This window comes from Camelus ferus, chromosome 31, assembly GCF_009834535.1.
Source record: "Camelus ferus isolate YT-003-E chromosome 31, BCGSAC_Cfer_1.0, whole genome shotgun sequence".
Taxonomy (NCBI): Eukaryota; Metazoa; Chordata; class Mammalia; order Artiodactyla; family Camelidae; genus Camelus; species Camelus ferus.
In genome coordinates, this window is record NC_045726.1 from 13,678,342 (window position 1) to 13,701,230 (window position 22,889).

The following is a 22,889-nucleotide window of genomic DNA, read 5'->3' on the forward strand; positions in this document are numbered from 1 at the left end:
GCCACCGTCCCTGCTCATCATCTTACCAGACTTGTGACAATTAAGAACTGGAAGAGATCTCAGAGATGACCTAGTCCAGACTCCCCATTCTGCACATGAGAACACAGAGGCCCAGAGAAGCAAAATGACTCACCCAGGGTCACACAGCAGAACTGGGACTCAAACTCTCATCTCCTTTTATGACACTGAAAATCAGACAGACAGAGGTGATGGAGAGGGCGGATGTGAGGAAACCATCCGCCTTCCCTGCTTGCGGAGGGCCACACGATCCATCATTCCCGCCTCTCTGGCTCCATCCCAGGCAGGTAAAAGCTCTGCATGGAGGGAGGAGTGACTGCCCCAAGGAGGACATACAAACGGCCAGGATGCCAAGTCAGTGTGTTTCTAGAACAATGACCCTTTCCTCTCCACTCCATTCCCTAGAACAGAGCTAAAGGGGTAAAATACCCTCAGGCCACAGGCAAATTCCTGATGAGAAGCTGAAGCAGCATCTGTCTCCCCAAGGTCCCTCCAACTATGCCTACTTGGGCTGAGCCTTCCCGACAAGGTTTACAGCCAATTAGAGAAAATTAAGGGATTATATGGGAAACCTTGTGTCAATTTAGGCCACAAAATCACTCACTCATTCAACAAAACTACAGAGTGTCTACTCTGAGGGGGTTCAGTCATGAAGAAGCTAGGGTCTCTGATCTTGCACACCCGTGGTCTAGTAGGTATGACAGAAAGAGGAGCAGTCACCTCAGGGACTTTAATTGCTACAAGACAGGAAATTTGGGGAGCACAGTGGGTGGAAGACCATCTGGAGCGAGGAAGCGAGGCGTCGGGCAGACCCTGGGCACTGGAGAGCTACTGATAAACCAGAAGCCCCTTCCAGGCAGATGCCATCAAATCCACTTGCTTTCAGTTTTCACTCTGTCCTCCATCCCTCCTCTCCCCCAGAGCCCAGACAATTCTTTTTTTGCATGGGAACATACCCCCTCAGTAACCCCTAGCTCCAGCCTGTCTTCAAACTTTCCTTTCCCATCATTTTCCCCATTTGGGACCCAAACCGAGCCCACACCCTATTGATGAACGGGTAGACTCAGCGTAGAGATTGCGAGGAGGGGCCCCACCAGACTCACCCTGACAGATGTGCTCTGTCCCCCGCACAGCTGTCTGGGCAGCCTATCTGCACTCAACTTCCTGCCTCCCGGCTCCAGCCCCTCACACCTCCCACACAGGGGCGGGGAAGTCTGGTCCAAAAGCCAATGTTGCCCACCCCCCACCCTGCCCTGCCCGGCATAGTAAAGCCAGTAGCCCAGGACCCTGGCTCCCATCCTCCACCCTCCTCTACAGGAATGGTGGCCTGGGAAGGCAAGGTGGCCACTCTGAAGGGCTCTGCCTGGGGGTTCAACCTCAGCCTCGGGGCAGTGACAGCACCACCCAGCTCTCCAGTTCTCCCAGCACCGTTTGTCCTCGTGAAACACACTACAGTTCACTGATCTGATTTTATTACTTGGTCAAAACTAAGAAGTCTGCTTCACTCTGGCCAGGTGTCTCCAACGGAAGGAAAAAGTATTTTCAAAAAGAATTTGATGCTAAAAAAAAAGTCCCAGCTAAAAGTCTGTCTCGATGCCCTTGTATCGCTGACTCATTATCAAAATCCACGTGATGCCCCCAGTTTCAATGCTAGGAGGTGGAAGGAAATGGGAAATTTTGTGAAGTGACTCCTCTGGAAGTCTGTACGTTTCTGGGATGCCCTCAGTTCCCTCCTGGCTCCTGAGCAGGCCATATACATTCTCTGGGACTATAGAGATGGTTCAGGCAGCTCTGAGCACCCATGAGCTGAAAATTTTTAAGGGCTGGCAGTCTAGCCCTGTCGCCCCCAGCCCTGGCTCTGTACATGGCAGGCACTCAGTAAGAGTATACTGAACTGGGCTGCCAGGCTACACCCTGGCCACCTGCCTGTGTCAAACAGGCAGGTGGGGAATCTGATTAACTCTCTCAGTTTGTTCTTAGGAAACTCAAATTGAGCAATCAGGAAAAGGAGAGACATTGCCGTGATATGTCATCATGATGGAGAATGGGGCCGGGAGAGTATTAGAAGGATGGGAAATTTGATTGTAAAATTAACAGGTATCTCCTACTCAACCCAGAGCCTTTTCTTTAATACCCTGTCCTAGTGCACTGGGAGTTAGGGAGAAAGATGATAAATTGTTCTCTTTTCCTGGAAATGGACATGCCTTAGCAGTATGTGCAAACCCCAGAACCCTACATCTCCTGTGCAGTGGGGTTGTCTGGGTAGGAACTGGCTTCTCCAGGCAGAAATGAGCCCCCAGAACAAGGGCTGGTGCCAAAAACAGGAGCAAAGAGCTAAGACTTTCTAGTTTCAAGAAGGGATCGCCTTCCTCGACTGCCATTTTTAAATGAGGGGAAATTCCATTTTATCCCGCTCTTCCACCACATCCACAGACACACACAGCCTTTGTGTATGACTTTAGATGAAGCAGTGCTCGCCTTTCTGCCAGGCTGGAAACCCATCAACAATGGATATTGATTCAGGTTTTTAAAATTGCCCACTTAAGCTGACTCAAGGTGACCAGACACCTATAGAGTCAGGTTACTTTATTTTCAAAGTGTTTGGCTATGTGTCTAAGACAAAAACATTCATGTCACCATTTTTCCACTTTACAAATCTGGCCACTGTAACTGTGGCAGAGCCCCTGAAATTCAGGTCCCAGCCTGAAAACTCTGATCACCCGGTAAGTCTGAGCCTGATGTAACAGAAAGGGAAGGTGGCTGAGAGATGGCTGATGACAAGAGGGATGGATGACAGCTGGGCAGGAGGGCAGGCTGATAAGCCCACAGCAGGCAAAGAGCACAAACCTTCTCCAGGACCTTTGCGGCACGCTGCTTGGCAAAAGGAAAAGCTCCTTTGTTTTAAGAAAGGTAATTCTTGCCCCTGTCGTTTCAAACAAGAGCAACCCCAAGTTTTCTTGAAATACAAATACACACACACATGCCTCCTCCTCCTCTTCCTCCAAGGCAAGGCTTCTTTCCACCAGCCCACCAGTGATTAGGGCCTCTGTTCCTACTACAGATTTAAGAGAAAGGGAAAATCCATATTCAACAATTCACCCAGATTCTTCCACTAGTTCATCGCAATAGGGAAGCCCTAAGACTGCACAGATGTTCCCAGGTATCAGACCCAAGTTCCTCAAGGCAACTGAGGCTTGGAGGGAAGGGACAGAGCTTCATTCTGATCACCTGCAAGAATCACATGTCATCTTGTGGGCCCTCAGAGACCCCTCAGGTCTCACAGGGCATAGAAGCCTCTCTAGGCTTCTGAGTTGAGGACCCCAGCCTTTGCCCTTCTAACCTAGGGACCTCGGTTTAATGTGGCCGCCTTCACCCACCCCAACCCTTTCCAGAAGCAGGAGGCTTGACCTTGGAGCCCCTGCAGCATGGATTCCCTGGGACAGATTTCACAATCCAGCACTGAGTTTTACTACAAGTTTCAGACAAAGAAGGTGTGTCGGAGCCGAGAGCATGCTTCTGCCCGCTGCGTGGGCGACAAGTTCAATTCCTTCTTGTCAACACTTGAATGTGTTGAACATCACTCACAAGGGCATTCTTTAAGAAACCTATTAACTTAATTACCCAGGCTTTTTTTTTTCTCTCTCTCTCTCTCTCTCCCCCTATCCATGCATCTCATATAAAAATTTGGCTTTCTTCCTTTCTGAGAGACTTTTGATGTAACTCCTCTCCCCTCGGCACAATACCATCTTGTTTATTTCTCTAACAGTTAGTCAGGGCAGCTGCACTGGTTAGACTGACTGTTTGGCTCAGGTCTGGGTGCTGCAGGAGGTGAAGAGACAGCAAAATGTGACCCTAGCGATGTGGGGGAGAGGGTCTTCTGGCCTCCTCCTTTCTAACTGCCCGCAGGAATGGGAATCTAGAGGAGGAGAGCAGAGAAGGGATAAACCAAGCCCCTCCTTCCTCTAGAAGGGGAGAGAGCAGTCACCCAGAGACGCAGGTCAATCAACAGGCATTTATTAAACACCAGCCGTGTGCCCAGAACCATCCACTTAGATCTTGGAAGAAGAGAAAATTCTGCCCAGATCAGTTTGTCCAAATCCCAGGTCCATGCACATCCAAGCCCCTGGGAAAATGAGGGGCTTAATTTGGTAGAAGTTACCTCACACTGGGAATCAGGAGAACTGAGTTCTAGAGCCATGCTGCCTAGAAGTGGTCCTGTGGTTGCTGAGGCCCTGAAGTGGTTCCTCAGTACAGTGTAGAGGGTAGACCTCACTAAAGGATCTCTGAACTGCCTTCAGATCTCATCATCCGCGGCTCATCTGTGCTTCCACAGCTGTCTGCAGCTACACGCCCACGTGGGGATTCTGCTCAAAGGAAGGGAAGGAGTAGCAGAGTCCAGACAGAGAGGCAAACGGTGACCGTCTCAGAGAGTTGATCCATGTGCAGTATATGGTGGCCAGGCTCTGGGTGGTGACTCCCCTGTCCAGGGAGGGAGGAGATGGGTAGAGGCAGAGGCTGGGGCAGGCATGGCTTCCCACTGGAGCAGGGTAGGTGGAGGTCATGAGGCCGGGAAGGCAGCTGTGCTCCTAGGGCTGACATTACATAGAGGAGACCTCTTGCCCACAGATCTAAAGCAGGAAGAGCCACACAGAGGCCCACAGAGACGTGTGGGAGGAGGTACCAACCAGCCAGACCTCAGGCTCCCATTCATTGTATTGTGGGAAATCCAGGCTGCCAGCTATGATAAAGGAGGAACACACCCCACAGCTTTCTTGCCAAAGCCATGCATAACCAAAAAGCAATTTTTAAATCTTTCCAACCATCCCCATTCTCTTTCCTACTTCCAGGGAAGTGAAAACCCTGGAGCAAATTCAGAAACTCCAGCAGAGACCTGTGGGATACCTTCCTCTGTATCCACACCTCTGATTATCATTTCCCCAGTCCCAACAGCGAGCCCCTCCCAAACTCTCCGTGGACCAGTGTGGGTCCGCAGAGCCAGGAGGCCTGGGTGTGGTGAGTCCTCTACGTGGAATTACAGAGTCTGAAGGGACCCGAGGGTCCTCTGGTCCCACTCCCTGCCTCCAGGCAGATCTGCTGCTAAGTCACTCACTGGCCATGAGCCCTCCTGAGTGTACAATGACGGCAGAAAAAGGCCTGGTCTGAAGTCAGAGCCTCACAGCTTCCCAGTCAGGGAGGTTTTCTCTTTTTCCAGGAAGCTTTAGCTTGTGGGGAGCCCCAAGAATACCTGAAGTTCTTTCTGCCCACCTCCCTGACTCAGGGGTGATTAAAGCCTGGTGACCTCTGATTCACACCCCCTACCCCAGTCTTCACTCACCCCCAACGACCCCTCCATCTGGGTGCAGTTTCATGTAAAGGAAGTTTGGGGGAGGGGCACTAGTGGAGGCTGAGGGTTTGACCCTAAGCACCCGAAGGTTGGAAAATTAGGGTCATGAGTCCTCAGTGCCCTCTCCCCCAAGGCATCCAGCTAGCATGCAGTTTCGCTCTGATGCAACTCTCTGCCAGGCGGGTTCTGTGACCCAGCATCCCTGAGGCTTGGGCATATCCTGGAGCAGAAGAGAAGGCGTCCTATTCTCCACACTGTGGCACTTCCATCACATACTGGCTGGTGGGCTTCTCTCCTCTCCTCCAGAGGCTCCCCTGGGTGGTCCCTCCCACCTCAGCCATAGGCTTGGAGCCCCCATCACACCCAAGGAGCCCAAGAACACCCTCTCTCAGGGGATCCCTCCTCTCTCCAGATGCTGGGGGATCCGCTGCTGCAGAGACTTGGAGGGAGGGCAGAGCAGCCAAGGCTAATTCGTCTCCCTTCCACACCTCCCTATGCGGTGTGTGCGTGTGTGTATGTGTGTGTGTGTGTGTGTGTGTGTGTGTGTGTGTGTGTGTGTGTGTACACGCGTGTGTCCAAGTTGTTGGAGTTGACTGAGAGTCCGATCATTACATAAGCCAGGGCCTGGGTCCAGGCGAAGCACCCTCCCCCCCTAGGCTGGGACAGATGTCCCCTTCGACGCCAGGACCCACGGCCCTGTGGGAGAGCGCACGCCGCCTGGGGCTCCTGCTCCCAGCGCCTGTGCTCACACACTTACACATTCCCTGAGAAAGCCCCTGAGGCCTCTGTGGGAAGGCTTTCCGGGAGACTTTTATGGCAAAAGAGGAAGTCTGGGCGTCATTGGAATAGCCTGGGCCGGGGAGTGGGCAGACTCCTAGCAGGAGTAGAGTCAGGCTGCAACCTTCCCCATCTAAGGAGACTTTAACCCCTTTCCTAGTCTCAGGCTGTTCACTTAGGCAAGGATCCCCAGGGTCTCACTGCTACCTCTCACAGCCCCTCCCCACACACATGCACAGGCAACTCATATACATGCACACACACACACAGCACCTGTCCTCCTGCTCACACTAGCTCACCCAGATCTGACTGTAGCAGGCTCCAGCCTAGAGAAGCACTGATCTTAGAACTGGAAGAAACTTTGAGGCTTGAGCACCTTCCTCAAGAAATAATCTTTATTATTTAACAGAAGAGGCCATGGAGGCTCCCAGATCCATTGCCCAAGGTCACTCAGCTCCAAGCCTAGAACCCAGCTCTCCGTGGCCCCTCACAGGTCATAGATCGGGAAGCTGGCCCGGGAGGGAAACTGGGTCCACACAAAGGCGCTGGGGGGAGAGGCACAGCCTGGTCAAGGAGGGGGCCTCTGGGGATCCAGCATTAGGTATCATTTGGAGCTCAGATGTCAAGCTCAATAACCACTAGCCACATGTGCCGATTTAAACTAAAATTAATTAAAATTTAATAAAATGTTTCAGAATTCATTTTCTCAGCAGCAGTAGCTACATTTGAAGTGGTCAACAGCCACGTGTGGCTAGCAGCTACGTATGGGACAGTGCAGATCTAGAACATTTCCAGCATCGTAGAATGCGGATTCGGATGGAGACTGCTGATATGGAGGAGGCAGACTAGGGGAGCAAATGGTCTGCAGAAATCTGTTTCCTGGTGGAGGGCTGAGGTCCCTGGAGGAAGGAGAGGAGGAGAGAGAAGAGGGGAAGAGGGCAGAAGAGAGGGATGAAGAGAAAAACACCAGAGAGAGGAGAGAGAACGGAGGAGGAAAAGGCTGCAATAAGAGAGGAGGAAGACAAGGGAAATCCTGTGGCTGAGAGCTGACCAACTGCTCCTGGTCCAGGGGACTGACACTGCCCACCTGGAGAACAGAACCGCACAGCCCACAGCCAGGTGCCATAGAGATGGCATCTGGTGGTTTTCCAGACATAAGGAGCCCAACCTATCCCCAAGCAGATCAGAATCTTGTGCCCAGACCTCTCTCCATCCCCCATAGTGTCTTCCATACCTGGGTTCCTGGATTCACGGAGAGATGGCCCTGCTTCTTCCATGGCAAGGTGCCATGGAGGGGGTAGATACCTAACAGCGATGGCCTTGAGGCCTTTTCACAGATCACTGCAGCAAAAATGTTTTTTGGGAAAAAAGAAGGAAGGAAGGAAGGAAGCACGCAAACTGAATCTAATGAAATGTAAATGCTGCTTCTGCCACAGGTTGGATGCATTTTTCAAGCCAGGAGACAACACTTTGATTCATTTCTATAGACACATAATCCATTTTGTCACTTTCTCCCACATTCTTCTAAGCAAACATACGAGAGACAGCATTAAGCTGGGTGAAGAGCATTCCATCTGAAATCAGCAGTACCTGGGTTTAATTCCACTTCTGCCACCTAAATACCCGGACAAGTGGCTGCCCTCCCCTAGCCTCGGTTTCCTGCCCTGCGGGGCCATTGGGATGATCTCGCGCACTGATGAGTGTGGAACGCCTGGACCAGGCCGGTACTGGGTGTGTGTCAGTCCCTCCCTTCCGGCCCCAGTACTTACCTCTGCCACAGGAGCAGGAAACAGAGCAGCACAGGGACAAGATACTCTGGAGGAGCTCAGGGCCAAGAGCAAACTGCTGCGGGTCTGGCCCAGAAGGGGTCCACACCATGGAGGGAGACATTGGGAGAGAGCGCTAGAGAAGGTTTCATAGTGGAAGAGAAATGGAAACTGGACTGGAAAGATAAGGAGAATCAAAGGAGGGCATTTGAGACAGAAAGTACACAGCCAAGCTCGCAGGGGACCTCAACTCTTAATAGCCAAGCCAACAAGGGCCTAAGGAGAGCTCTCAACCTTGCATGGGTAGATCCTCCAGCCACAGTGGGGAGGGAAGGCATAGCAGTCAAGGCTAATTTATCTCCCTTCCTGAGTCACCTGGCCACCCCTTGTCCCTCTGGGTCCCCTTTCCCCATCAGGATGCCTCTACAGGACCTAAGCCTAGTGGCGTGTTGATTTATCACAGGCCACACACATCTCGGTGCCCCCATGTGGCACTCAGGGTCCCCTAAGTCAGGAGGGTGCTAGAGAAAGTGGCCTGCCCCTGTCCAAAAAGCTTCCTGCCCCGGCCTGGGCGTGACCCAGGAGAGATTTAGGAAGATCTAGACTGGTCATTCAGCCCAATTTGAGCACATCCAGGGTCACCCGAGAAATTCCAGCAAAGGGAAAAGAAATCATCTCTTCCCTTCAGAACTGACTTCCCAAACACAGCCCCCTTTGTTATGAGGTGCAGGCAAAATAACCTTGCACTGTGAGTCAGGAGGCTTAGATCATGGGCCAGGACACCTGGATTCCATTCCCAGATCTGCCGCCTATTGGGACTGTAATCTCAGGCCAGTCACTTAACCTCTTGGGAGCTTGTGTTCCCCACCTGCAGGTTGGGGGTGATAAGCCCTGCCCTTTCTGCCTCCTTGTGAAGGAAAGCTAAGTGATACTGTGGTGTGAAAGTGCCTGATAGGCCTCAAGAGTGGAGAGTGGCCGACACGCGTCTCGGATGCTGGTTGCTACTGTCTAATAACCACAACACCACCTCCGAGTGACTCACCTCACCTGTTAGCTCTGTGCACTCCCAAACCAAGGACTAAGAGCTGTGCCTCTCTAAAGGCTCCTTTCTGCCATGATGCCCCAAACTGAGAGCCAAGTGTGAGCTAAGGAACAGTGCTTTTTCTGCTCTACATTGTCAGGGGGTGACTGTCTTGAAGGGGAGGGCATGTGAAAATGGGAAGTTGGTTAGGGGCCCAGGAACCTGCATTCATGGAATCCTCTGCCCTCCACTGACCCCAATTATCTGCAGATGGCCTGGAGGCAGGGCTGGGCCAGAGCCCAGATGGGAACACTGAGGTTGCAGGCTGACTCATTAATGAGTTTCTTGCCACTGGCAGACCCTGTCATGGTGGCCTGTGGCTCCTGTCCAGACTGACCAGAAGACCACAGTTAGGCAGTTCCGGAACTCATGGGAAAGCAATCGGCCTGTCCCTACATACTGGGGGGCATGGGGGCTCTGATTCTGCCTATCCCACCTGTCCCCGATGCTGCCAGCCACCAAGATCCCCTGGCCACCCCCAGGGGCTTGTCCATAGCAAGTGGATTGGATGGTTTGTGTCCACTACCTATTTTATCCCAAGTGATTTCCTGTTCCCCTGACCAACTTCTACAACCAAACGTGGGAGGCAAGGGGGATAGGGCTAGGGGAGGCAGAGGACTCAGAGAACAACCTGAGTATCTCAATGAGCTAATCCTGAGAACACAGGGGCAAGTATCTCTTTAAAAATACTCCCTGCATGGCAGGTCACACTGGCCTGCAGCCACAACACCCAGGGCCGTGATCTCACCAAGCTCCAGGAAGCCAAACAGGGTCAGGCTTGGCTAGTCTCTGAGCGGGAGACCTCCCAAGCAAAACACAGGTGTTGCTGGTGATTCAGCAGGCAAGCCCCTCCCTCCGGGAGTCTAGCTCTTCTCAGGTGAAGGAGTTGACACTGAGACGATTCCCGAGCTCCTGTCAGTACCTAGCAGAGGAAGAGGGCGTGGTGCAGCCAGCGGTGCTCTGTGCTCGGTGCTCTTTCTCGGCAGCCACGTGTTGGTTACAAGTGTTGACACTGTTCTTCAGAATCAGGGTGTAAGCACTTCCTCTCTCCCCATCCCCTACCCACTTCCTAAGGCTGGTCACTGTCAGGCACAAACCAGATAAGGGATGGAGGTGGGAAAAGCAGCCTCTGAGGCGGCTCAGGCTCAGGAACCAATGAGCCCCCATCCCAAACAGCTGGGGTCTATGGCTGCCACCAGGCTCCAAGCCTCAGCCCCCAGGATGGTCCTTTCTCGTTTGGGAACAAGTGAGGATGAAAGGTGTCCATTAAATGAGAGTGATCATTAGTCAGTTTTATGAGCACGTAGATATTAATTACACCCGAACCCTGTCATTAGAGGCTTCAGCAAGAGAGAGCTCGGAGCCTCTTCTTTACTGCTATAGATGCTGAGGGGTTTCTCCCCCAAAGGAAGCACTGCTTCTGCTTCCCAGCAGGAGGGCCCTGCCCAGGATAAGGTCAGTAGCCTCCACTCAAGGCCTGACTTACTCCCTTTCCTGCTCCTTCACCCCCAGTCCTCCCTCGCCTAGCTGCCAGGCAGCCCCAGGAGAGGGTCAGGCAGCTCAAGGTAGAGGTGATAAGGACCTGGGGCTTCTTGGGGATGAGGAGGCCCTGGAAGAGCCCTGGCCTGGCAGCTGGAGTCCAGAAACAGGGGCCTCCCCTTCTCCCACCAAGCTCCACTATCAGGTGGCGAGCCTATTCATGCTTCCTCCAGGAAGACTTCCCTGCCTCAGACTAGGCCCTCTGTAAGTCCTCTTTTTAGCACTCATCATGCCTGTAATTACCTCTTTACTCTCACGTCCCTGCCAGACCGTAAGCCACCCTCTTCGCTGGCCCAGCACTTGGCTCCCAGCAGGAGCTCCGTGAACGCGGGCTACATTGGCACTAGCCAGGAGCCAGAGCAGGTGAAATGGGGGCTTTCTCCCAGCCCCAGTGCTTCTCTCTGCCTTCTCCCACAGTGTGAATGATCCGATGACCTGATTGCTTTCTTAAGGCCCTCGTCAGCAAGTAACTGGAAAACAAACCATTTGCCATTGTGGAGCCCGTGCCCCCACCTACCTCCTAAATGTAACCCTTTCACACAAACCCTTGAGCAGCTAGCTGGGGTTCTCGTAGCCACCTGCTCCCTTCCCAGAGGGAGTCACCCTGGGACAGCGTCCAGCGGGGCCAAGCCCAGTCCTCCAGGGCCAGCCCCTTACGCAGGACAGGCTTGCTGGCTCGGGGGGCAGAGCAGGGGTGGGGGCTTACCCTCTCACCCATTAGGGCTGGAAGTGCTGGTGGTAATAGGTTGGAGCCCACCCCGCTGGTGCAGGCCATTGAGGCTGAATGGAGCGTGGCCAGACCCCACAGAGAGGAGCAGGACTCCAGAGCTGGCAGATTAATCAGCTGTCGTTTGCTTTCATTAAAGGCCCCTCACTCGCACACCGCAGCCTCAGATGCCAGTGCAATTAGCTGCTCACAGCAGAAGTTCTGGGGAGAAGTTTGTCTCGGCTCCCTGTGGCATAGTCTAGGGATTGGCCTGGCATCCTTGAACCCCAGACTCCCAGGGCAGAAGACCTCTGAGGTCCAGCCACATGGGTGAAGACTGGAAGGAGGCAGGTCGAGCCCCAGATCCAGATGCCTTGGGAGTTCACAGCTGTAGAAGCCCAAGGCTATGGGCCCCTTGACCCCATGTGGGCTGCTTCCCTGCTGTCACCCCGTCCCCTTTCCTCCTATTTCCTCATGGCCCTGGGCACTATCACCTGGAATGGCTGGGTCCTCCTCGAGGTTGTGCAAAGACCCGTTTCAACATACTGTGAGACTGATGATCCTGATCAGGCTAGCAGCCAAGCACCACAGTGGCCCCAAGCCCAGCTCTCCACCTGCCGGGGAGGAGGACGGGCGCCCCCTCCGGAGGCAACCAGGGTTCTTGGCCCACAAACCTCCCCACTGGCCTGCAGGGCTCAGCTGAGCGACCCTTAACAGATGACTCTAACTAAAGGGGCAGCGCAGTGCCCCACGTTCAGCTGGCCTTGTCGGAGAGGGCCGTGGATCTCCCTTCCTCTCCCTGGGGTTAACATCAGTCCCCAAGCATTCCAGAGACACATGAGACCAACTGTGAGATCAGGGTGGAGTTTATTGAGTTCAGTCTCGGTTGTTTTTTTCATTGAAATTGCCAAGCTCCCCAGATCGGCACTTGCCCGCCAGGCACTGTAAAAGGGGACACAGCAGAATAACAGGCCTCGGTCCCAGAGTGGCCCTCGACCCTGCAGACCCCCAGTGAGCCACATTCGCTGTTCCCTTGGCCTTGACACAGGCAGGCAGGGGCATGAAGGCCCACCATACAGGCCCTGGTGTGGCCAAGGAACACGGGAACAGATGGGCAGCTCGTCGGGGATGGCAATATTGCTTCCGCATCTCTTAAGAGAGAAAACTGGGGAAGTCACTTGGCCCCTCCTGCTGGGACCAGGGCCTTAGAGCAGACCCTGAACCGCCACCTAGGCCACCTCACACCCCCTCCTCTGGTCCTCAGGCTGCAAGGACTCAAAGGCTCAGAATAGTGACACCAAGACTCTTTGATCAGGGCCTGCTTTTCATGGCTCCAAGCAGAGGTGCAGGGACAAGGGTGTGCGTGCCAGGCCTCGTGTCTCCCGGGCCTGGACGGACCTTGACCCTTCGAGTCCACCCACCTCCTGTGACCACACAGCTGGGGTCTTCTCGGCACCTAGAGCCAGCCAGGTCCTGTCCTGGGAAGGGGGATCCCGTGGGGGCTCCAGAGCCTGGAGCAGACCTGAAAGGGGGCACTGTAAGGAACAAGAGCTCAGGTGGCTCCCACCATGGCTGCCACCACCGTTCAGATAAGGAGTCCCCTGCCCAGTCCAGAGACGCCAGGGCCCTGAGAGCAGGACTCTGGGCCAGTGCTTCTAACACTTGATTGTGCATTTAAATAACCTCAAGTTGTTAAAAGAAAGATTCTGATTCACACCATGTCTGGGGTGGAGCCCGAGATTCTGCATTTCTAACAAGTTTCCACGTGATGCTCCTGCTGCTCCTCTGAGTAGCAGGGGGCTAGGGGACCAGGGCCAAGTTCACTGTCTGTCCCTCTGAAAAGAGCAGGATGTAATTTGAATGAGACTCAGACTATTTCTGCTTATTGTCACACTATCTAAGGAGCGCCAGGGTTTCACGGAGCCTCCAGATCTTGCCAGCATCTTTTCTTGCTCAGAAGTCCTGATCCCTAAGCTTTCTTCCAGGAAGTCCCTCTCTCCTTTCTTCCCTCCCTGCTTCCTTCCTTCTTTCCTCTTCTTCTTCCTTCCTTTTCACAAGGCAGCCCCGTGCCTGGGCCTTTTGGTGGGGAAGGAGAGAGAGGCTCCAAAGTACAGATTATGCTTTCTCTTCCCACTGGAGCCAAGGATGGAGACTGAAATGGGGCAAAGGAGGGAGACAAAGCAGAGAACAGAGCCCAGGAGCCGGGCTGAAAACCTGCCAGCCTCTGGCCTGGGTTCACTAGGACAACCAGCATCTCATAGATAGTACACAGCGAGAACTGATCAGCCCAGAGACGGTTGGCTATTTCCTGATTGGCAGTAGAGAGCAGGATGAGACGAGGTGAGGAGTCTGGGGGCGAAGAAAGGATGAGGAGGGCCAGGACCTGGAAGAGACTGCTGGGCTGTGGGCTCTGAGAAGCCTCCTTGGCTGTCGGTGAAGTTTGTCCCTAATCCATGAATCTAAGGGGGCCCCATGGAGCTCTCACCACCACCCCGGGGAGCATTCCAAACACCAGTGCCCCTGACCACTCCCAAGCCCCGGGGTACTACTCCCCAGGCCATGGGGGTGCTAGGGTCCGCTGGGCCCCTCTGTCCAGCTGGAGTTGGGGAGCAACGGTCTAGGCAGGTCGCCTCCTCCCAGCTTATGGGTCCTCCCCTGTTCCTCCTGGCCTCCTCTCCTGGGGTTGCAGCCACCCAGCCAGAAAGACTGGATGCTGGAGATGAGAGATGCAAGGCGGCGGTAAAGGGCCGACCCGGCCCGTGGAGGTAGCCCTGCAGCTCCTTCCCCTCCAGCTGGGTTGTGGTTTCTCAAGCCCTGTTTGTTGGGGGGATTAACTGCAGTGTTTGCTAACTGTTTGGCTGCTGCACGGAGAGGGGGCAGCCAGCCTGCAGCGCCCACCACAGCAGCAGCAGGAGGGCAGGAAGACACCCACTCCCAGCTGACCATCCCTCCTGCCACAGCTCTCTTTGTTCCTACATCCCCTCCACGTCGGGGCCCGGACTCTGGAGGGTGACAGAGAACAGCTCAGGTCTTACTCACAGACCTCGGTCCTAATCAGTCATCTCTTAGTCCTGGTCTCCTGCCAGGAGCCCAGAGATTCCCACAGCTGCTTCTCCTGATCCTGTGGTCCACGCTGTAGCCTCGCCACTGGCCCCTCACCCAAATGTCCCCTCATCCTGGCGCTCCCTTCACATTCAGCCGCTGACATACCCCAGTGAAGATGGAGTGTGCATGACCATGTGTATGTGAATGGGTGTGTGAGTGCACATGTGTTAGCACGTGTGTCTGTGTATGAGTGCTTTGCAAGTGTGCACATGTGAGTGCATGTGAGTATGTGTATACGTGTGTGAGCGCATATAAGTATGCTGTGTATCTGCGAGTGTGTGAATGAGTGTGCAAGCTGGAGGGCTCTGTGTATCTGACTGTGTATGTGTGGGCGCGTGTGAGTGTTGTGAGCATGTGTGGGCATATGTGCACGTGGGTGTAGATGTATGAGAGTGTGTGCCGAGTAAGCATGTTGTGTGTAGCATGTGTGTAACTGGACGTGTGTATATGTGAGCATGTGAGGGTGTGTGTGACTGTGTATGTGAGGGCGTGTGTGAGCGCGTGTGCACAAGTGTGTGGGGGCTGTATGTGGATGTGAGCGTGTGAGCATAAGTGAGTGTGACTCACCGTTCCCCCTCCTCTGGCCCCCACCCCTGCCCCCTCGGGCCTTCTGAGACCCGCCCTGCCCTCGAATGACCCGCAGACCCATAGTCACCCTCCTTCCTGCTCCCACCGAAGGCCCAGCCCCTCCCCAGCTCCAGCTTCTTTCTGTCTCACCCCCTGCTGCTCCCGATCCTTCCCACCAGTTTTGGAAAAGCCTTGCCAGTGTTTTGCTTCCCTTGCTCCCATCACCAAGCACTTTCAGGCCAAGTTTCCACCTGACTGCAGAGCCAGAAGCACCCTCCTTCCTCCTTCACCCCGGATCCTCTGACCCCTGCTGCTGGGCCCCCACCCCAGCCCCTGCCTCCTGGGACAGCTCTCCTTCCCGTCCCTCCTCTGGGGGAAGTGAGTGGGTATCTCCACAGGATGGGGGAGGAGAGAGGAACGGGAGAAGGAAGGAGGCCGGGCTCAGATGGTGTCATTAGGAGATATTAATGCCCCTCATCAAGGCATATTAATAAACATTATGTGCCCCGCGCTCCGCGCACCCCGGGTGAGTGCAGGCCCAGCAGGACAGGCCCCACATTCACAGCTGAGTAACCTCCGAGCCCACGGCACAGCCATTAGCCTCACGAGGTTGACCCTGCCACGAGGCTTCCTGGGCCTGTCACAGCAAAAGAGAGCTTGCAGGATGGGTTCTGAGGGTGGGCAGATGGAGGCCAGAGGCAGTGTCCCCAGCTCCACTGCTCGCTGTCCCCTCCACCCCGGGCAGCAGCGGCCTCGCCCCTCTCCTTCCACGCTGAGCTGGGGAAGGAAACCATCATGACCCTTACAGTGGGATGGTACCGCAGGACTTCAGAATATCCCATTTCCTAATATCGTCTTCACAAGTCTGTGAGGAAACCAGGGCAGGTATCATTACATCGCCGTTTTACAGGTACGGAAACAGACGCTGAAAAATTAAGTGGCTTACTCAAAGTCATGCAGCTAATTGGTAATGACCTTGGACTGAAGCCCAGGTTGCCCTTTGGAACAGCTAACAGCTCAGTCACCGATCCAGTGGGGCTGCTTTTAGCCAGATGGCACCATTTCCCTGGTCCTTGTGGTGCCAGAAACCAGACCACGAGGCACAGCTCCCTCAGCAAGGCTGCGGGTCTCTATCCTGTCAGTGGGGGCGGCAGGGTGGGGGGGGTTTCCCGAGGGTCCTGAGGGTCCCTGCACCGTAGCAGGAAATGGGCTGGAAGGCAGGGACCCAAGTGAGCTAACTTGAGTAAAGATGCTGGCAGGTTGCCCGCCACATCGTAGGCGCCCCACAAGAGGTGGTTCCCCTTTCTTTATGTATTGACCATGACGTAAATATTAAATTTTTGGACCCTGAGGAGGTTTGAGCAGGCGGAAGGCTGAATGGACTGTTCTTTGCACTTGCTTCTCAGCATTGCAGTCATGCGCTTGCTTCTCAGCATTGCAGTCATGCGCTGTAGCAGGGTGCAAAATTGGTCATTCGCTGTGGCAACCACAACGTTGTTTAAAATTACATAAGGTAGTCTCTGTGTGTGTGTTTTAAGAAGACAAGAACTAGTGTTTTAATAAGATCGCTATCCCAAAGAGTTAAGATGAAAGGAGTTGGGGAGCTGAAAATACAATTCAAGGGATCAGGGAAGTGTTCTTGTGAAGAATACCCAATTCCCAACGTGATTCCACATAAATGAGGCTTTCCAGCAACCTGTTGTTGATCCCAAAAGCTTCAGCGTTTGTTCCGTGTACCTAGAAGTAAACCTAAGCTGACGTTGATACATGATAATTATATTTGGCTATCAATTCATAATATTTGCTCTCTATCTTAATATTTCTTGACTATTTCTAACTGGAACAGGTTTAGTAAGACCATACATTGTATTCTCTATTCCTTTTTCCCTTCCCACCCGTCCTAAGCCTACCTTGATGCTACATCCAGAGAATGGGTGACCCATAACAGGCAAGTGTCAAAGAGGGGACCTTCCCTGAGGTCCAAACCAGTCTGAGCTTCGAGACTGAAGCAACTGGGTCAGATTTCCCCAGGCAGGAGGTCAGATGGGAGTCTAGCCAGCGCAGACCCCAGAAGGGACCAGGGGCTCGAAGCTGGCACTCCTGTGAAAAGAAGCTATGGGACTCAAATGCTAAGAAGGGGGCTGTGGTGATCTCAGGACAGGTATTTCTGTGCAGAATGACCCAGGGGAGTCTTCTTTCCAGTTTTGTTTTTTTTTTCCAGGGTTTTAAATTTTTTTCTACAATGAATATATTGTACCTTAATGACCTGAAACAAAAAGTTACAGTTTGTAAAAGAGAGGTATTGGGGGTCCCAGACTCCCCTGCTCTGAGTGAGGCCACAGTCATGGGGTTCTACTTCATCTAGCTCAGACCTGCCACATGGGCAGTGTCCCAAAGCCTGGCCCCACCCAGATTCTTTCTTGACCAGAGAGGCAGCTGGTCAGTTCCCTCTGATGACACTCTTGGGACACAGTTGTCAAGTGTTTGGAAAATAGAAAAAGTCTTGCCTAGGGTCTGTGGTGGACCCAGCGTTCGGGTTGCTGATGGCTTTGGTTCTCAGAAATCAGCAGCGCTGCCTGCCATTCAACCCTGACCCCAGCCTCAACTTGAGCTTCTTCCAGACCCACCTGGTCCTTTCATACCTCATTTACATATTTCTACATTGCTTAAACTTAAACTGCCTCTCCCCTCCCCTATCCTGTCCACTGGAAAACTGGAAAACTCCTACACATCCTTCAGAGCCCAGAACAAGTACAGCCTCCTTTCAATAGCTTTCCCTGATGACTCCCTCCAAGCAGTTACGACTTCCTTCCTCTGTGCTCCTCCAGCGCTTCCTATAGACCTCAGTTTTTTAGGCCTATAACAGTTATTCCTCCGTCAATGTCTCTGCCCCACTAGACCATGAGTTCCTCAATACCATAAATGGGTCTTAATTCATATCATTAAATTCCTATTTCACAAGGCTTCTCATTCATTGGTTCATTTATCTACCCATCTCACCAGCTGTCATCCCTCAGGGCCAACAATATGCTAGATACTGACACACACACACACACACATAGGTGGCAGACAGCGTGGCCTATTTGGGAACCAGACACATCCACGTGGCCTGGAACAAAGGGCTTGGACAGCCTGTACTTTTTAGGCCACAAGCAACCATGACCCTGGCCTTGGGAAATCTTGCCTATTAACCCAGTGTCGTGGAAAGTGGTGAAGCCCCTCGCATCTGGGTCACTACTCACTCCAAGAAGCAGATCAGCCACACCGAACCACAACCCATTTGGCATCTGGAGACCCAGGGAAGTAACTGACTCCAGATCTGAAGCCAAACCCAAGAGTCCTGTTGCCAACTGGTGCCCAATACCAGAATCTGCTGGCCATCCATGGGCGTTTTCTAAAGACGGTATTCCCCATGCAGCCCCGCTGCCCATGAAGGTGTCAGGAAGAGGCTACCAGGTGTTGGATGTTGATACTTCTTGAGGGAAACTGGTGCGCAGAATAACTGGCCATCCTACACCCTGGAGCCTGGAAGCACTCAGCTCCCAGGAGGGTTCAGGTCTGTGCCTCCTCACCGCTTCCCACAGACTCCACTCCACCCACCTCAGTGGCCCGGCCCTCCTTTTCCCAGCCCCGGGGCAAAAAAGCAGGCCACAGGATGAATGATAGCAGCCCTTCCCTCAGAACAGGCACAGCCTCCAGGGCTGGGTCCTCTCCAGGCCGGTGTTAGGTGGCCAGGCAGCCACAGCCCCTGGGGGTCTCCGAGCCCAGGAGCTGTCAGTGCCTTCCACTTACTTACCCCTTGTGAATTGCAGAATCCACAGATTGCCGGGTAGCACTTTCCAATCTTGTGCCTTTTCCTAGATCCTTTGCCACTTGGCAGCTTGCAAGCAGCTGTGCAAAACAGCAAGGAGCTTTCTCGTTTGGTGCCAGTGTCAGAGAGCCGGGAACTCTGTCCTATTTTCCCTTTTCTCTGCATTTTCCCCCCAAGTGCTCTGTTTTGCTCATTTCTCCCTCCACTCTCCCTTATCTCCACGACATCTTTCTGCACCTCAACTTTCAAGTTCAGGACTCTCACTCCCGATGCCCCCCACCCACCCAGAGATCAAAAACTGAAACTTCCCACTCTGACTGAGGTTTGAGCCAGGCAGGAGAAGTGATTGAATCCTCCTGTCCAGATGGGAAGAGGTGGGTGAAGAGATTAAATCATCTCCCGTGCACTTGAGGAAACATGCTGCTGACCCTCTGCTCGGGGGGTCAGCAAGTCTGAGTACCTGGGCCTTCACAAATGCCCAGGTGGGCGGGCAGGTGCCTGTAGGTAATTGAAGGAGAATGAGGAAACTGGATCAGCCTCCCTGCTGAGATGAGCGCTGAGCTGGGCCCCTTCCCCACCCTCCAGACCTCACAACCTAACTCTGGACACCATGTCTCAAAAAGCCCTTATCTAAAGGGTTCCCCAGGCTGAGGGAGGGTCATCCCTGGATCCTCAATTCTCAGGGAATGTAGCTCTCTGGCTGTCCCCAAGGGGACAAGAAACAAAGGATAGAGGTGACTTTCATCTAGTTGGCTCTTCTGTTTGTGGTTCTTCAAGGGCTCAATGTACCAGGGACCAATTCTGCCAGGGAACTCTGGGGCCTGGTCCAGGAGGCCAGAAGGATCCAGGTCCAGACTGCAGCAGTGTGGTCTCATCAGAAGAGGCCAGGACCGAGAGTCAGGAGAACAGACTAGACCAGACTAGACCAGCTACCTCTGACACCTTGGACAAAGCCTTCAGTCATCACGTCCTTCATCCCACAAATGTCTGTTGGACCCTTACTGTCTTTAGCTTGGGGTCCCAGAAGCAGAGTCTGAGACGAGGATTCCAGTGCAAGTAGTTTATTTTCAAGAGGGCACAAGGGAACACCAGTTAGGGAGTGGGTAAGGCAGGAAAACTGACACTCCATGCGCTCCTCTCTGGGTATCATGAAAAACCCACCCTGCGCTTCTAAGTGTTCTTGAGGATTAGAAACCCAACTGTTTTCACACTGTTTGTAATTTCTGTCATTCTTTCCTTTTTCAAATCAGTATTTAGACAGGTTCCTTCTGAAAATGTCCACCTCTCTTACCTATAATAAGGGGAAGGGAGTTTATCTGTGCCGGGGGCCCATCTTAAAGAGGCAGCAGCATACCTGGGTGCTGGGGCTGGGGGTGGAGGTGGTGGCAGTTCCCAGCAGCCCTCCCCTCCAGCAGGCTCTCCCTTCCAAATCTCTTCTCTGCTCACACGTGACAGGTATGGGGCCTGGTCCTCAAATGCAGGCTCTTTGCCAACCCTCAGGGCCCTTCCCTCAGTCCACACTCCCTGGAAAGTGCTCTGAACAATAGATCCCCCCTCTCCCCTTCAAAATGTCCCCAAATCTCATCCATCCCTGGAGCTTTCCAGCCTTCTAAGTGATCTCAGGCTACCTGTGATACTCCAGCCCATGAAGCTGTCTTAGGAGAGCTTGAGTTTTCACATGGGGCTGGGGGTAACCGTTTCCACAGCAGCCCCAGCCCTCCAGGTAATATCTGTGCATGGTCTTCCCAAGAAACACCCCCTAGAGGAGGGGTGGGATTGTCATGAAGTCATAGAAGCAGCACACTGGTCAGCACTGTGGGTCAAAGTTCGAATGGTCGGAGGCCTCCTCCTCCTGGAACATTCTGGGATCCTCCCACTCACTGCTCGTGTGGCTCTGGACAAGCAGGCTGACCTCTCTGGGGACTCAACTTTCTCCCCCTTGGATGTGGTTTCTAAGGCCCCCATCAGGTGTTGATTCTATGGGAGAAATTTTAGGCTCCCCAGGACAGACCGGGGAGGGAAGTTTTATGGCCAGAGGGAACTTAGCCAATCCTCAACCCAATGCAGATAAACACCAGCCATGCCGACCTCACTCAGGGAGCCCGTCTACAGCCCAGTCCTTCCTCAGAGCCTCCCCTCCCTGCTCCTCTTTCCAGCCAGGATCAGCCCCTGTCCATGGGACAAGCTCCAGAGAGACTCTAAAGGCTCTCAAGGCCATCAGTGCCCTCTGCTCAGGGCTCCCTGGCAGCTGAGCTCAGGAGAATCCAGCAGGAAAAGGCGGGCAGGCAGGGCTGCCAGCTTTACAATGATTCCAAGGGTTCGCATGTGTCTCTGCCAAGCTGGCCCCAGTCGATGAGAAAAGACTCCCCAGAGTGAAAGGGAGGGGACCGAGAGCCTTCCCACCCTGATCAAGGCTCCAATCAGACTTTCCACACTGTCCTGACCTTACGGGCCCAGGGCCCATCCGCACCCTCGCCCCCTCCCTGCACTCACACCAGGAGAGAGGCCTGTTTATCACTCTGGGTGGGACCCAAGCCTGTGGGGAATTGAAAAGAAACAGCCAGCTTAGGTTGCTATTGTTTTGTTTAAACAAACCACTGGCTGGGCTGACTTGGAAAGGAATGAGGGGGAGGCTGGGAGCACAGAGGAGGCTGGTCTGGGCTGGGCTTCCCTGGCCTCAGCCCCCATCTCCCAATCTTTAGGGTGCCCGGAGAGCTATTTGGGGAGAGTGGCTGTGAGGCCTCGGGCCCTCCCTGCCTCTCCTGGGAGAGAAGGGTATTGAGGAGAGGGGCCTCCATGCCCCTCATCCTGGTGCCCCAACACCTCAGCCTCTGGCCACTACTGGGCCTCACGCCAGCCCTGGATAAGGCCAGGCCTAACAGTGGGAGAGAGGGGGCCTGTGCTGAGAGGGCCAAGGCAGAGCCCGAGTGTGCTCTGCAGCTTCCGCTCCTGAGCAGACAAAATGGATTGAGGGAGGGGGTGAGGATGTCAAAGAATGTGAAGGAAATAAGGTGGGAGGGGGGCTTAAAGTAGGCTTAAATCCACCCTTCTGCAGTCTCCTGCTCCTCCTACCAACCAGAGGTAACCTAGATGGACATGGAGGAGCCTAGGGGAGAGGGACGTTCTGGCAAAAAGAGGCCCAAAGCCAGAAGAGTCAGTGGGCAAGCTACAGCCCTTAGGGAGGGAGAATGGGCGTGCGGGGGGAGGGACAGGGAAGGGGGAGGTTCTAGAATGGGGGAAGGGCTTGAGTTTTGTAAAAAGTAAACCACACTAGGGTTTGGGTCACCCAGCTGACTCTGAGGATCTCTGCAGAGAACTGAGAAGGAATCTCATGCTCCCCACCCCCATCCCCCACCTCCAATATCCCCTGTCCCCCCAACTTCTACCCTGAGCACCTCTCAAGGGGAAGGAGTAGGGTCTGCACCAGAAGGGTTTGGTGGAAAGGTGGCCAGGGCACAGTTAGGTGCTGGCAGAGTCAGTGAAGAGCCAGGCTAATCACCATCATTAAGGCTATAAAACCCCACACCTAGGGGCTGCTGGACTCCCTGGCATGGCCCGGGGCCCTGAGCTGTGGCACGGACCCAGGGGCCCGGCTCCAGTGCCTTTCATCTGAGCATCTCCCGGTCCTGCACAAACAATAATTAGCACCCGCCCCCGGGATCACCTCATTATCCCACAGACTCTAACCAAAGGGGAGAAGGGAGGGGAAGAGGAGGAAGAGAAGGAGGGAAACGGAGGCTAGTCCAGGGGCCCGAGAATCTACCCCCGGGCTTGTGGGCTGAGTCCAGTGGAGGCTGGGGAAGTAGCTGCCTCAGAATCAGGCAGTCAGGCCTCCTCTGGCCCTTCCTTGTCCTTCTGGTCACTCAGGCAGCCATTCTGAAGGCCCCAAAGAGAGCCTGTGAGGATGGTCAGCCCCCGCCCCAGATCTGACCAGACCCCACAGGATGAGAGTTGCATCCTGGGCCCAGCCCGGTGACATGGATGGTAAGAGTGGGGCAGCCCTTCCGGAAGTGTCCTCTCAGTGTCCTCCGGCTCCCCAGAGCCACCCTCAGCCACTTCTGTGTGTGTGTGTCCTCTCTCCCCAGAGTCCCTGAGGCACCATTCCAAACCCCACCTCCTGCTCTGGCAGCATCCCCGGGGCAGCCATGTACCTTCCTCCTCTTCTGTCCTACTCC

General features: G+C 54.1%; 1 protein-coding gene across 9 annotated transcripts in view; it reads left to right on the forward strand.

Moving 5' to 3' along the window:
• PEBP4 (phosphatidylethanolamine binding protein 4) overlaps positions 1–22,889 on the forward strand; it is a 228,156-nt gene that overhangs the window by 192,457 nt on the left and 12,810 nt on the right. The gene's annotated exons all lie outside the window — the stretch shown is intronic.